At 40.3% G+C, this 13062-nt stretch overlaps 1 long non-coding RNA gene across 3 annotated transcripts in view; it reads right to left on the reverse strand.

The window, feature by feature from the left end:
* The window catches only part of LOC118351658 (uncharacterized), a 71494-nt gene that overhangs the window by 42256 nt on the left and 16176 nt on the right, over positions 1-13062 (reverse strand). The window lies entirely within an intron of this gene.

Consider the following 13062-nt stretch of genomic DNA (forward strand, 5'->3'; position numbering starts at 1 on the left):
GTAATATTCTTTGTGTATCTTGTAGATGGCCTGGAATTCTATATGTCTTATTACATACATTCTCTCATGTCACTTTCCTGCTTCTTGCTTTTATCTCCCTTGTGTCTTTCAGTGAACTGTAGATTTTTAGAGACAGAGGCTCTAGCTTACTCATCTTTGACTTCACAACAACCAGTACAGTACCTGGCATACAGTAAGCACTGTCTCTGTATTTATAGATGTGAATTAAATTGGATTTGATTCAATGATAACTGTATCTTTCATTACCACTCCTCCTAACCAAATTGTGCTCTACAACCTCAACATTCTGGTTGAACTGTAACATTTCACAACAGTGGGATAGCAAAGGCCCTTTCTAACTTGACATTTTCACTTACTAATTTCATATTAGTTTCTTAGCTTCCACCTGACTCTGCTCACAGCTATAAATGATCTTCAAACCCTAGATACTGTATTAGAGATGGCTGCTGTTTTCCTTGCAGCACCACAAATCAGCAGTCTAAACGGAGTTTTTATTTACTAGTGTATAAAATAATCTTAAAAGTAATCTGAAGCTATCACATCCAATCTACGTCAACATGAAATCTTCTACAGTTGTATACTTAATGATATATATATCAACATAAACATATCAACATATAATAATATATCCACATATATATGGATAGATACTCTTAAAACACATCTCCTAATTCCTATGGATTGTTTTCTGATCCTCTAATATTTTGATGACTGTTGGCCAAGTTCTTTTTGACTGTTACTAAACAATTTGTTCATTACTGTTTCTATTTTCTGTATCTGGCTACTCACCATATTTCATCCTGAAATGCTTCTACCCTATGCATAGTAGCTTTAATCTATGCTTAACTCAGATTATATTCATTTTCTACTATGTGCTTAGTCTGAAACCAATTCCTTTTCATACCTGTAAGCCTACTTTGGATTTGAATCTTTTAATAGTAAAATGCCTAGGAGTAACTAAAATACAGCATAGCATCTAAGTAGTACTATCCAGATTTGCCATTAGCTGTCAAATCTCTTCTGTTTTGCTCTCCACAAATCCATCCCTGGAGCCTTTTCCATGTAAGCATCCTATATGAATTGGTGATAATATCCATTATTTTAAAATTCCCCCCTCCCGCCATTTTCTCTTCAGGGTTAGAAAATATATAGCACCTTTTCCCCCCATCCTTTCCCAGCATGTTCCTTCTGTTCAGTCTAGAATTAGGCAATTCCTATGACAGTTACACTTGATTTAAAGTGTACTGACTCCTCTCCCTACCAACAACTCCAGATTCTATCCGCCTTAAATCACCATTCCAACAGGAGGAGAATAGACAAACGTTACTGAAAATCGCGAAGAACAATTTCTCACCAGGTTGAGTATATCACAGGAATGATCTTCACAAAGCCCAAAAGTCACCAGGGATCTGTTGGAAATACTTGCAAGAGTCAAGCCCTCACAATTACCCAAAATTCAAGCTGCCTTATGTATGTGTGGAAAAGATCTGTAACATACTTGCTCTCGGAAGCACCTTAAGGGTAATATCCTGTTCACTTTTCACCTAGATGATATCTGTATTTCAGCAAATGTCAGCAAGTCCACATACTTTGGCAGAACAAATGTTATTTTTCCCTTCATAACTGTCCTAAGAGGAATTGTGCAATCCTATAGATTATCGCATGGAGCTCTCGTTGGCACATGACCAAAGCAGAAAACTCTTCTCCGGAGGAGGCAAATTGTGAATTAGGTTCATTGCTGGCAAATTGCTTTTTGCGTTCAGTTTAATTTAGTTTTCATGATTTTTCCTGGGGGCTCATCCGGCCTTTGCTTAACTAACTGGTTTAACAGATCAGCTTAAGTTAAGAAACACTCATTCTTTCCAAAATGTCAAAATGTCTTCTTATTCAGTTCCTGATTAGGACAAGTGAGAGTAACAAACATTTTACAGGTGTTAAATTCTCCAAGAGAGATATGGTTTAGAAAATGGGAAGAGGGGGTGGATTTCAATAAATTATACCAGGCATAATTGTGCTGGAACTCAGAAGGAGGAAGGGGGACAGGGAGGAAACAGCTTTTCACTTAAAATGAAAGTTACATTCTCTGGAGGGTGACTTCTTTAAAAATAGGTTGGACAAGCCATGAATAGCAACGGTCATACAACAATGAAAATTGAGGATCTGTGTTCAAAACCAAAGAATAGGACCCAACACCCAAAAGTTCAGGAACCCAGTTTCTGTTCATACTAACGGACTAGAACAGTCAGTTGGGAATAAATTCAAGATCTCAGGCTATTTCCATTAATGAAATATTATTGGAATAATACCGTTAACAGATTCTAATAATAAACCTGAGGGATGTTTCAGTTACAATTATAGCTATATAGAAGACAAACACAGAGTAGTTGAAGTGAGGTGGAACTTTATATATTACATCAAAGAACTCTAGAAGTACACAGTCCAATATTGACAGGATAATTCCCTACTCACCAAGCTTGTTCTACCTTTGTGCTCTGAAATGCTATTACTTGGCTTCATTTTCCAGTGTTGCTCCATGTTCAGAAATGGCTGCTGGTGCCCCTGCCTTTATATTTGCTTCCCAGGCAGGAGGAAGAGGGGAAAGCAAAAGATGAACACCTCCTAGTTGAGCCCTCTGCCCTTAAAGAAACTTCCTAGGAGAAACATGTTACTGATTACTGATTAACTGTTTAAACACACTACTGACTAGATGCCTGGAAACTGAAAAGCAGGTCTTTTTGTCACCCTAATCAGAATGATGGTTCAGTCACTGAAAAATAAAAGGAGTAGATATAGCTTCAGTCTGTCAAGTGAAACTTTTATGAAACTGAAGAGGAGATCCTTTGAAGAAGCCTTTTGGCCTCTTTTAACCATTATCTTAGATCTTCTATAAATATTTAACAAATGATTTTCTTAATGCAAATACTTACTTGGTGCTTTTTTATTTTTGTGATAAAACCATCCCATTAACAAGTGGAATGATGTCATACAAGATGACATTTTGCCAGCTTCTTGTAAAGGGTTGCTTTTGTCTTCAACACAGGTCGTGAGATTTGACAGGACACTGATAAAATTCATCTGACCAAAACCACACATAAAAAGGATCTGTAATGTCTGCCATGAAAGCCACTCCTTCTGCATAGAGATAGTGTGCTTCCAAAAGATCTTACTTTTAAAATATATGTTACCCAGACTGAATAACTGATATGTCATTCAATATCCACTAATCTATTTCTCTGTATTAGTTTATCTAAGTATCACCGTGGAAAGTAGAGAGCAAGGCTCTGAGGGAGGAGAAATAAGTTAGATACATTTTCAAGAGGTGGATATGAAAAGTCTGAGTAGAGATGAGGTCCTTTATTGTCATTGTGGGCACTTTGTGATGACACTAGTTTGCGTAGAAAAAAAAGGGAGAGATTTGGGAGAGTGCCCCTTAAAAAAAGAGCATGTAGTAAGAATTCATAATTAACGTTGAATAAATGAATGAATGAAATAAAATACATGCACAGAACAAATTCTCAGTATTCTTTCCAGATGGCTATTATATAAATGCAAAAGTAGATGAACGTAGGAATACATCCTCAAAGGTGAATTTTATCTAGAAAGATACTTTTATTTCTTCATGCTGTTGTTATTGCTAATATTGGAAGTTTTTATAATAGTTTTAGATAGAACTAAAAAAAAAAAAGGGTATAGGTGGTCTATGTCGCCTGCCTTGAGAGTTGTTAATTATGGTGAATATCAGCAAAACAAACACAGCAGGAACACTCAGAACCACATATCACATGCTGAACCAGGCCCTGCAAGCACCAAGGAGGCTGGCCAGAGGATCAGCCGCTGAGCTGTTAGTATCACCTTTAACATGTGATTAGTTCACTGTTGTACTGAAGCAAAGAGTCTCAAAATAGCAGTGCTCATTACAAGATGATTAATGGATGGAGGTTTGCCTCACTTGGCCATGATCAAATGACTATACCAACGTAACCTTAATTCTGTACCACATCATAGCTTTGACTATGCCCTTCTTTCCTGGTGTGATACAGTGATTAAGAATACCTATTTCCTAGTGTTTCAGGAAAATTTGAATTCGAATGCTGCAACTCTTTCATTTTCTAGTTGCATGGGCTTAAGCAAATTACTTACCTGCTTTAAGCCTCAGTTTCCCTATTTTTTGAGATTGGAAAACTGCAGTTGCTTACCTTGTAAGTAACTGTGAGATTGAGGCTTAGTGATGTCAGCCACTGTAATTATTTGTTGGGGTTTTAGGGGGACTGTCCTAAAGTTCTCTAGAGAAACAATAATAGAGCATAATAAATGGGGAGAGACAGAGGCACAGATAAAGAACAGAGAGATAATTGTTTTAAGGAATTCACTCACACATTTGTGGGCTCTAACAAGCATTAAGTCCATAGGGCAAACTAGCAGGCAGGAGATTAAGATTTGACGTAGTCTTGAATCTAAAGACTGGAAACTTGGACAGGCTTCCATGTTGCAGTCTTGAGGCAAAATCACTACTTCTAGGAAATTTAGCCTTTGTTGTTATGGACTACAACTGATTAGATGAGACCCACCACATTATGGAAGCTTCTCTGCTTAAAGTCACCAGATTTAAATGTTAATCACATGTAAAAAATACTTTTACATCAACATCTACTGTTTGGAAACAAGCAAGCCTGAGGAACATAGCCAATTTGACACATTAAAATTAACCATTATAGGGACATAATAAATACGACCCCCTTCCCCACCTAGATTCTGAACAAATAAAGAAATAAGACAGAAGAGTTGTAGGTTGGAAAATCCAACTATAACTTCTGTGGCAGGCAAAGGATAGGATGGGAGATGCGGCTCATATTTTCAGGTAAGCCTGTGCAGTGGAATTAGGAACTCGAACCCTGACACCCTCTGCCAAGTAGATTAACACAAACAGCCCAAGCAGGGCTGCCAGTGCGGGGAGCTGGGAAGAACCCACATTTCTCCTGACTGGCACTTCTAAAAACACAAAAAGGAAGATCTAGTTTTTAATTCCCCAACTTTTCTTCCCCAACTCCTCCCTGGAGTAGAGGCCCTCAGGCAGCAGGAGGGCGAGAACCTTTTCTGCCAACTACCCACCCTGTACAGGAAGGATCTATCAGGAGTCAAGAAGAATTATTTCACCTCCTAGCACCCTCTTCTCCTCACCTCAGCCATCTCTTTTTTAAATAATGGAATTATGCTATCTATACTTGCTAACTTAAAAGTTCAGCCTGTGAAATTAAAGCTCTGGAGGACTTAATTTGGAGGGAACTTAAGAAAACTTTACGCAAGACATATACAGTGCCCTGTGGCGCTTGCATTCTATCAGCCGTGTATTTGCACCAAAACCATGGTTTGTGTCTCCACCCCTGCCCATCCACAAGAACTTTAGTTGAAAAACAGGTGGGGGTTTAAAATGCTAGGTAGGTCAGCTTTAGATCCCATGACACCTCCAAACCCAATTCCCTATCATGTAGGAAAATGTCTCTGTCCCTTCATAAAAGCCCCCAGAGCCTCAGCCAGCTGGACGCACAAGGATTCTAACCCGCTCAAGACAGAGGGGGAGAGCCAGGATCTTTGGGGTACCCTTGAGAATGTCCTTTTAAAAAGCTCACCCTTCCTTTCTCTGTAAAGAAATCTGGGTGCTGAAATCTGATGTGCTGACCTCATCTCTCTGCCCCTGGCCCAGAATCCAGGGTTGCTCACTTCCAGTTTGCTTGAAGCTGCTTGCCTGGGCAGGATTGGTGTCATACCTAGTTATCAGTCAGAGCCAGGGAATGGAATACTGCCTATAAAAGGCAGATGAAAAATTAAAGTAATTTTGGGCTGGCAGATGGGTTCAATATGTAGGTCCACTTGGCAGCTTAGAAACATTGTTACGTGGTCCCATGGAGAGGGGATAGTGTGGATCTCCAGCCGAGCTCCTTATTCTAAACCAGCAGAAACTGGCCAGGCTTGGTATTTATATGAAGTAAGTCTTTTAATGCCAAAACAAGTTGAAGAGATTCTTGAGTGAGTCCCTCAGATTCCTGGTGATTGGGGAAACTTGAAGGATCCCAGGGAGTCAACGTTAGAACCAAGCGTCAGCCTGGTTTGGGAGGCTGGATAGAAGCAGGGAAAGAACACAAGATTTGGAGCCCATTTCTCCATTAAGCAGCTGTATGTTCTTCAGCAAATTATTTCATCTCTTGGGAAACTTCTTAACCTCTCTAGAGCCACATTTTGACATTGACTCTAAAACTAACATTTTGCAGCTAACTTCCCTGGCAGGAGAAATTGCATGTGAAAGTAGAGCTAGCTTTGGGTGTGATTTAAATTCGAAGTCTACTGTCTGTCCTGTGTGACCTTGGATGGTTTAACTTCTCTAAGCCCCAGAGAAACAAGTAGAACCACCTCACAGTGTCTGGAGGATTAAATAAAATAATAAAGCACTTAATAGTCCCCCAAAAGACAGGCTTTCTCGTCCTTCAGTGTCTCTCCTAGAGACAGATATTTAGGGAACTGGATTTCAGATGTCGAGTACAGATAACCCTCTTTGGATTTCTTGATTTTTTTTTTCCTTTGCCTTTGTCAAGTATCTTATATTCCCCCTTTGCTTGTCCAAGAGAGTCACAAGAAGATCTGTGGAGGGGGGGAGGGGGAGACAGGGAGAGAGAAAGAAAGAGAAAGAGAGAGAAAAAGTAACCTGCTTGATTTCCTGGAGTCAGTTTGTCCCCTGGTTCTTAGGGGAGACTTTAGGTAAATAAGTCTAAGGGTTCCCATAACATTTCCTGAGCTGCTCAACAGCGTGGGGAACTGGCGGCAGCTCCTTGGCCTGTGCTCCGGGTTTCTGACTGCTACACGAATGTACTGTGTGGATCACAGATCAGATGTTGCCAAGTACTTAGAATGGAGTTCAACCTCATTAGGAAAAACCAAGGAGGCCTGGAGCCCCAGCCAGAGAATGGTTTATATCCAAGAAGAGGTCGTAACACAAGAACATTTTATGCCAAAAACAGGCTCAAATCAAGTGATAGGGATATTGGTCAGCAGGGCAAGAATTATCATTAGCATTTGGGTTTTTTTCTTTTAAAGAAATGAAAGAATTGGGGCATCTACATGTTAATCCACATAAGAATACTCTAAATACCGTATTTCCTGAGTGACTAATTTGCACAAGGGGCTTTTCATACATAGCACAGTGAGTTCCCATTTTTAAGGTGAGGATAGGGAGTCTCAGAGAGGTGACTTTAGCAAAGTTCCACAGCTATTTGTAAGCCCATTCTCATGTGACTACTCGGAGGTGCCGCCTCCAAAAATAGCAGTTACCATTGATGGGATCATTGGACTTCACACACATACTAAGTTCATTTAATATAATCCTCTCCACAAACCTGTAGGATGCTAGTCATGCTGAGGAAACAGAGGCATAGATCTACAGCACACTCACCCGGTGGTGCACAGTGAAAAATCCCTGGAGCTTAATTCAAGATAGGCGTTTGACAACTCTCTGAATAAGACATCCTGAACCGTGCATAGCACTTTCTGGTTCACATGTCCCTCATGCACAGAGTGCTTCACCACTCTAGAAAAGATGTCCACAGGAATCCCAAAGCAATCTAGCTCTTCCAGACTACACACCACTGCTCAATACCCAGGGTAGGTTTCCACAACTAAGCTAACTAAGCTAAGCTAATTGAAGAAGGCAAACCAGTGGCGCTCACTGAATAGTTCTCAGCCTCTGCTTTCTGCACACACTATAGGATTACACCTCCATGCCCCTTAAGGTCGGGTGGAGCCAAGTGACCAGTGCTGCCCAATGAGCTGTGAGCAGACTCAACTTGTGTCACTTTCAGGCCACAAGTTGAAAGCATTTGTCAGGGGCAGCCCTCATGGCTCAGCGGTTTAGCGCCGCCTAGAGCTCAGGGTGTGATCCTGGAGATCTAGGATCGAGTCCCATGTCGGGCTCCCTGCATGGAGCCTGCTTCTCCCTCTGCCCGTGTCTCTGCCTCTCTCTTTCTCCTCTCTGTGTATTCTCATGAATAAATAAATAAAGTCTTTTTTAAAAAAATGAAAGCATTTGTCAGTGTGAGAAGACCTAGAACTCTGTCTTGCTCGTAATATTTGGGGCAGTAGCTGTTTGTTGGTTTGTGACCCCTGAATGACTACAATAATAAAACTCCTGTCCCAACACTGATGCTCATGCAGCATGAGCAAGCATTAAATATTTGTTATTCTAAGCTGTTGTGATATGCGTATTAAAAAAAAGAAAGAAAGAAACCCACAACCATCCTGACTGACACAGAACAAGATCCAAAGGAGTTTTGTAAGCCTTCCAAGGGACTCAGCAGGTGCCAGGACTGTTGGCATCCAAAACCACAAACTCCAGTGTTAGAGCAACCAGGCAGGGCAGGGTAAATAAGTGAAGCAGCTGAGCATGTGATGGCAGAAAGCTGGAGGGACTGGATCAAGCTGGTGGGCACATGCCAATGAAGTGTAGGCTCCATCTTGCCATATCTTGCAGTTTTTGAGAAGCTAGAGGAATGTTTGTGATTTTTCACAAGGGGAAAACACTGTAGGTGAAAGAAGCAGAGCTATGGGCTAAGTTCACTGTAGGGTTTCCCATCCTGTCACCCTCACATTCATAGATTCTCCTCTGTCACCCATAACTCCAAGACAGTTCTTCAAGTTACTTGCTGGGTGCTGTTAGGTATGACCATGTAGTCCTTAGGACTCCCATCCATAAAATGGGTTCAGTGAGAGAAAATTGATAACTCTTAATCTTTCTCAGTGCTTCTACCTCACAGGATCTCATATACACTCAGACGCAAAATGTAACTAACTTACATGTTCCAGTTTCCAGTAAGCTTTAACCACTGACCCCGTTCCCCACACAGCAGATCCATAGAATCAAGATGAAGGATCCCTGGGCTACATGATTCCAAGATTTTCTTCCATCTAAAAATATGTGTCACTCTAGCAGAAAGAATGGGGTATTTTCTCCCTCCTGGAGATCCTGGAATACTCTTCTTCCCCTAAGAGAAACCCTAGCTTTGATGTTGTAATTGATAATCACATAGAAGGATGTGGAGGGGGGGGGGAGTGTAGATCTTGTTGTGATGTTAAAAATGGGATGAAGTTCCTCATTTTGATACATTATAATGTATCTGATTAGAGGAGCCCCTAATATGTGACTGCATGCATATATTTTCTGGCTTATGAATTTCCAGGTTCTAATTTAATTCCAGTGGTTTGAATTGAGTTATCTTTGGCCTATTTTAAGCTTTATAATCCAAACCATCAATGCAATGCCGCTTTTTAAAATGATCTTTCAAACTCCCTTCCATCGCCGATGATGGGTGGTTCCCACTGAAAGTCTTTGGAATAAATCTTTTCCTGTGGTCACGTTGTCAACTCGAGTCTATAACTCTTAAAAATCCATCCAGACAGGCCTTCAGATGCATTTTTTCCAAAAGAGCCAGTGTAATATTTGTGGGGCCAGGAGAAGAAATTTCCAATGTGTGCATTAAATAAATGGACCAAAGTTTTGTTCCAGGTGGGCTCTGATGTCTCTCCCACTTTGATAGCGTGTGCGGGTAATGCTTCCATCAGTAACACCTTTTACTGTCTGTCTTTAGTAAAGAAGGATTCCCACCCCATTTATCAGGCTACTGAATGTATGAAACTATTTTTCTCTGGAAATCCCTTGATGTGGTTGGAATGGGACTGAAACTTCTATTAGACAATCATTCAGTTGAAGTAAAATTTATCATAAAGGGCAACCCTAACATGAAATCTTTATATGTAGCAAAGAGGTCTTAATTTGAAACAAATTAAAAAAAAACAAAATGCAATATTAAATTGTCAGGAAATAGGTCCAAGGCCATGTGATAAATTGGTAACAACCGAAACATTAAAGCTTGAAAGAGAAAAATGAATAGAATTTTTAATTTGTCTGAAATTAATTCAAGCGAGGTAGCTACCCTGAAATGCTAAAAATTTCTGGAAGTAATCTGTTTCTTTTTAACTATCCTCCCAACTTTATGTAATCAGCCTATCAAGAAAATCTGTCCTTTCTCCTTACTCATGTTCCTGGAATGTGTGTTCAATTCAACAAATATTTAAAGGACTAGTGGGTCTTCTATGTGCAAGATAGCCTACAAGGTCCTGTAGGGACTGCCAAATAAGGAACTCAAAATTGAAGAAGACAGTTTCCTAAAGGTGATGAATAGACTAGTGATGTCTGACTCATTTTAGGGTGCTCTAAAATACATGTCCCCCAGCCATATCCCAAGCCAACAAAATCAGAATCTCCAGGGACCAAAAAAAGAAACCATAACCATATTTTAACCACATTCATCAGATGAAACTGATACAGAGCAGGATTGGGCCCTACCTAAGTCAGGACCTTTCTGTTATAAGAGATGAACATCTAGTTCCAGCTGGCTTAAAGCAAAAAGGGAACCTGTCAACCCTAGTAAATAGAAAGTCCAACAAGAAGGATGGCTTCAGGCACAGCTGGATCCAAGTGCTCAAGCAAAGTCATCAGAGATTGACTGGTTCTCTCATCTGTTAACTCTGTTTTCTTGCATTGGCTGTATTCTTAAGCAGAACCTAAAACACCATAGGAAGTAGTAATAGTAGCAGCAGGAGTAGTAGTAGTAGTAGTGGTGGACTTCTTATTATGTTTCAGGCACTGTACTTTATCTATTTTGTGTCATTTAGTCTTCACAATGATAATAAGAGGTAGGAAACTATCTCCATTTAATCCATGAAGAAACAGAGGCTCAGACAGGTGTAGTGATTTATCCAAAATTGCCCAGTTACCAAAAAAGATGGAGAGAATTAAGCACAAGGCTGTCTGGTTATACTTGAAGGTAAAATAGGCCAATGATACGTAAAATACTGGAAGAAAAATAAGTGTCAGAAGAAAAAGGATGAGAAAGTATAATTCAGAGGGCAATATTTCTTTATGCTGATAAAATGCCTCATATGCTCTTAGCTCTCTGTAGATTAACTTTTGATAGGCCCAGGAGTCTGCGTTTTGGATGTTCCCCCCCGTTTATTCTATTCACACCTTAAAGCTACAAAAATTTTGCCAGGAATTCATCACAGCTTACAGATCTGCTGAAGCACTTGAATCTATGGACAACATGTGCAGAACTATTGTAAAACTTCTGCTTCAGCAAGCAAGGTCTGAAGGGACATCAACCAAAAGGGAGAAAAAACTATTCCGGGGCTCCCAGAGGCAGAAGGCTAACAAAATCTTTATAGTCCTAGCTGATAAGAGGTTATAAGGCTTAGACTGGTGGTTTCACTAGAGGGGGGAAAAAGATGTAACACATGGAAACAAGATTTAATAGCAAAAAGGATATGAAATATGAAGATAGCTGTATCAAAAAAAAAAAAAAAACAGAGGTACCAATGAGTCCCAGATTTCTAAGTTGGCCTGTCCTAAAACACTGGTAGATTATGGACTCAATGAACCATAGCCTCCTGGCGTTCCCACCTAATGTTACTCTGGGCTTGGTTTTATGACTTGATTTCATCAGTGGGATGTTAGCCAGCATAATTGAGCAGAGCCTTGAGTACTGCGGCTTGTCCTATAGGAATGCTACCTTGAGACTGCCATGCTGTGAGGAAGCACAGGTTGGCCATGTGGACTAAACCAAGATTCCCAATGAACAATCCCAGCCTCCAGTGTGTGACCCTTGCAAGATTAGCAGAAGAGTCACTCAACCAATGCACAGAAATCTGAAAACTGATGAGTCCTGATGATTTCAGTCACGAGTGTTAGGTCAGTTTGTTATTCAGCTATTGGTAATGGAAATGAACCAGAATGCATTCTTGTCTGCAGTACAATCCATGGTTCGGTGTATTGAGTATCCCTCTCTCCTCTGGCTGCCAGGGATCTCAGAGCTAAGTTTTATTTTGTTTTGTTTTCTTTGTTTTTTGTTTTTTGTTTTTTTATTGGAGTTCAATTTGCCAACATATAGCATAACACCCAGTGCTCATCCCATCAAGGGCCCCCCTCAGTGCCCATCACCCAGTCACCCCAACCCCCTGCCCACCTCCCTTTCCACCACCCCTTGTTTGTTTCCCAGAGTTAGGAGTCTTTCATGTTCTGTCTCCCTCTCAGAGCTGTTTTATGTGCATTGCCTTGTTTTCCTTAAACCAGGAATCCTCATTAGAATTTGTCCTTCTCTCCTTTGGTTTTGTCTTTTTTATTCATTGATTCCCCGTATCAGTTGTTCTGTTTTAAACTGGCTGAAATTACTCTTAAAGTAGTCAAGGTATATCTAAAGTAAATAAAGACTTCTGGTGGGTAAGTGAAGAATGACTGTTGAAGGAGAAGTCACAGTGATTGACTACTATTATGTAGGAACTCAACAAAATATTAGCATATTTTCCAAGTTGGGCCCTGTTCGAGAAGGTTTACGTGCATCCTGTCATTTAATTCCCCAAACAACTGTGAGGAAGCCCTGCAATCACCCATTTTATGGATGAAGAAACTAGGCACAAAAGTTTTTTGTTTTTTCTCGTCCATTAGCACACAGACAGTGTCCAATCTAGGGTGCCAGCTCAGACCTCCCCAACCTCAGAGCCCCCACTCATAAGCATTGTGCAGCACATTCACCAGAGTCCAATGCTTTCTCTCTTGTGTTTAGCCTATTTGATTGTTGTATGTGAAATTTAATAAAGTACTTGTTAATGTAGGAGTCGTAAGTACTTCACAAGGGGGGTAAGTAGAAAGTTGGAGATTAAGATTCTGTTGCCTAATTTGGGCAAGCATTGTATTGAAAAGAAAATTAACATCCTCCACATTTAAAACAGAGACTCGAGCCCCAGCTTCTGATGCCGCATTGCAGTTATCAAAGTCAATTCACTCATCTCATTTTTGTCCTAAGCTAGATGTTCGTTCTTTCACGTGTGTATTGTCAGAGAAATATAGGACTTTTGTAAGATCTATCTGAAACATTTCAAAAAAGCAAAGCTGCTTTATAAATACAAAGTGTTAATGGCATGCAAGTGGTGCCCAAATATTGTACA

Source organism: Canis lupus, chromosome 20, assembly GCF_003254725.2.
Source record: "Canis lupus dingo isolate Sandy chromosome 20, ASM325472v2, whole genome shotgun sequence".
Lineage (NCBI taxonomy): Eukaryota > Metazoa > Chordata > Mammalia > Carnivora > Canidae > Canis > Canis lupus.